Below are 2,839 nucleotides of genomic sequence, written 5' to 3'. Positions count from 1 at the left end.
AAAAAAAAAAAAAAAAAACTACATAGCGCCAATACTATCCTAACAATATCTTAGCTTGTTATGAGCACTTCCAACACCAAAAAACCTAGTTGCCATCTATTCATATGTTAATCGATCCATGCACCTGCATCATATCATGAAGTTGTCATTCCACTATGAATAGTATATAAAATTAAAAAGCAAGTGAATCAAGAAAACATTATAGTAAAATGAGAAAATGCATGGAGGGCGGGGTTTAAATTTTTACCTTGACAAAAAGTTTGAGGTGAGTATGATTCATCAGATTGGGGAGCAATTTTTTTTGGCTTTCTTGCTTTTCCCTCCATAAAATTGATACCCTTCACAACACACCGAACGACAACAAAATGATCTATCAAGTTAAGAAAGAATTTGCCCAATGTGAAAAGATTAATTAATTGAGTTATTCTCGAAGACTTTAGAAACAAAAGCACCACTTCTACAATCAAGACATGTGTCTCATGCCTTATAATGAATACTATATATCCACATAATCGTATGACATTGACATGACATGCATTCTCATGGATAGAAAGCAATATACAAGATGAGATTATTGCCTACAACAATGGAAACAAACAAACTTCTTCATATCAGTAACACACACGCAAGAGTACGTAATGTAGAAATTACCTTGCCTTCAAACATATCTCTACCAACAAGCCACATATATGAAGAATTCTTCCAACCACACACCTTGGAAAACCATCAGCCAATTGGGTCTTTCTACTCATTTCTTCAACCTACAATAATTAGCAACAACTCAACAATGAAAGCTCATAGAAAAATCTATATCATTCCACAAGACCTTAACAAGATGAATAAAAATCTTTATTAACCTTGTTTTTAAACAGTAAAAACATTCATAAATTGTGAACATATTATATGGCAATATGACTAAGGCTTAGCACCCTAGCTAATTACCAAAAGTTATGTTCTAGGCTGTTATAGGTCATCCCCAAGCCACTACAGGACACTGACATTATACTCACACATGTCCTTAATAGAAAAAATCAAGTACCTAAGAGATGACACTGGCTCGTAAACCAAGCTTGAACACACCATGTATGGTCTAAGTTCAAGTTAAACGGTAAAATGTGAAACTTGAACACATCAATCAAAATCACATGTAATGTAATGGTCTAAGTTCACGCACGTTATACGGTAAATGTGAAACTATCGTCAAACGACTCAATCAAAATCAAGACAAAATGAATTGAAAACCACGAAACTACACACACACAATCAGAATCAATGAATAATTTTAATCTAAGTAATTGGACATTCCCATAACCCAATTCAAACTCTAAGTATGTTAAAACTAAGTTCTAACACATCATTGGTGTTCCCCGACTTAAGAATTTAACAATCATACAACAAGCAACTATGCTAGGAATATGTATTAGAAATAAATACTTACCTGAACTTAAGCTTCCATGAAGCAGTTACCATACTAGGTAAGGTGACAAACTGAGGGATTTATTCTCTCTTTTGTCTATCTCCTTTCTAAGTAGGGTATGTGAACTTAAGGTTCAAAGATATAAATAGAAGCTTGAAGTGGCACAAGCACCTTCAATTCCAGCAACCAATTAATTCCATAAGAGAATAAGGCATTAAGTTTTAGTGATATTAGAAATAATCTCTACAACACCCTCTTTAATCACAAGTGCATAGTCTATCATAATTAAATGGTCTCCATGATAATATATTTGAGAAACATAAACTTATGTAAGTAACCCACAAACAACTTACTCATATAAGCCAAGGTGACCTCTTTTCGCCTAAACAAAAGTGTAAAACTAGTCGATTTACTCTCTTGAAATGGGGACTAGATCGAGTGTTGTACCAAGAACTTAGGCCATTCATATTGGTCTTCATGGATGTAAGCAAGTATGTAAGAAAAAGGTCATTATAGCAAATTAAAAGTTTATTGAATGGTTTACAGATGTGATGGTCTCCATCAGACCAGAGCAATATAACACCAAAGTACACTTAAATGACTAGTAAGCAACATAATTAAGCTAAGTAGCTAAGCAGCATAATTACTTTTAGAAAAAAAATGGGAAAAACTGGGAAAATAAACCAATCTTACTTAAATATCACAACAGGAAACCAAAGTGTGAAAATAAACCACCATACCCAAAGAACCGAAATCTCTAGAGGAAATACTAAGCCTTTCCTTCTATGAAGATCTTATATATGTATAAAATTTTCAGGAAAAAAGTCCAAAAACCTCATAATTTCAATGAGAGAATATGTCAAAATAATCTCTAAACGAAAAAAAGGAGTTATAATCTAAACTGAAGCTCAACACAAGTAAAAGCTTACACGTTTACCTGTGGTTGCATTGGCCTGCTAAGTTGGATTTCCTGTAACCTCTTACTCTTTCAGCACCCCAATCCTAGAAATATGTGAGTTAACTTGTGTATTTAAGCTACTGTGACATATAGTAAGAAGAGCATTTTTTATCATTCCACTATCTTCATATTAAAATTTTGTATGCAACAAATGGAGTCGGACATTAAGAATAATATCTAATCATCACCACTCATCATATATATATTTTAATTACAGTAGCAACTAATTTTTGCTATAGTTTTGGCATATGCAACAATGCACTTCACAACAATGAGTATGTAACTTAGAGTGTTTATTTAATTCTTACTTGAGCATAGAGACATGCATTCCAGTCCACCTTGTCCGTGATCTTACATTTGAGTAGGTCCTGCCTTGTCTTCAAAACTCCAGGGTTTTCTTTCCAGTAAGCGTATGGTTCCCGTTCTATCCACTTAACCTTGTCATTCCCTTCTTTGAGTTCCTC

At 33.6% G+C, this 2,839-nt stretch overlaps 1 long non-coding RNA gene across 1 annotated transcript; it reads right to left on the bottom strand.

The window, feature by feature from the left end:
* Nucleotides 1–240: 240 nt before the first annotated feature.
* Nucleotides 241–2,427, bottom strand: LOC147498335 (uncharacterized). The gene is made up of 3 exons (XR_015194312.1): nucleotides 2,355–2,427; nucleotides 652–761; nucleotides 241–338 (listed from the first exon to the last, which is right to left on the bottom strand). It is a non-coding gene; the product is annotated as an uncharacterized LOC147498335 (long non-coding RNA).
* Nucleotides 2,428–2,839: the final 412 nt, after the last annotated feature.

This window comes from Coptis chinensis, chromosome 5 (assembly GCF_015680905.1).
Source record: "Coptis chinensis isolate HL-2020 chromosome 5, ASM1568090v1, whole genome shotgun sequence".
Taxonomy (NCBI): domain Eukaryota; kingdom Viridiplantae; phylum Streptophyta; class Magnoliopsida; order Ranunculales; family Ranunculaceae; genus Coptis; species Coptis chinensis.
Note: the sequence above shows the minus strand (reverse complement) of the source record. Positions and strands in the feature narration are given on the sequence as shown.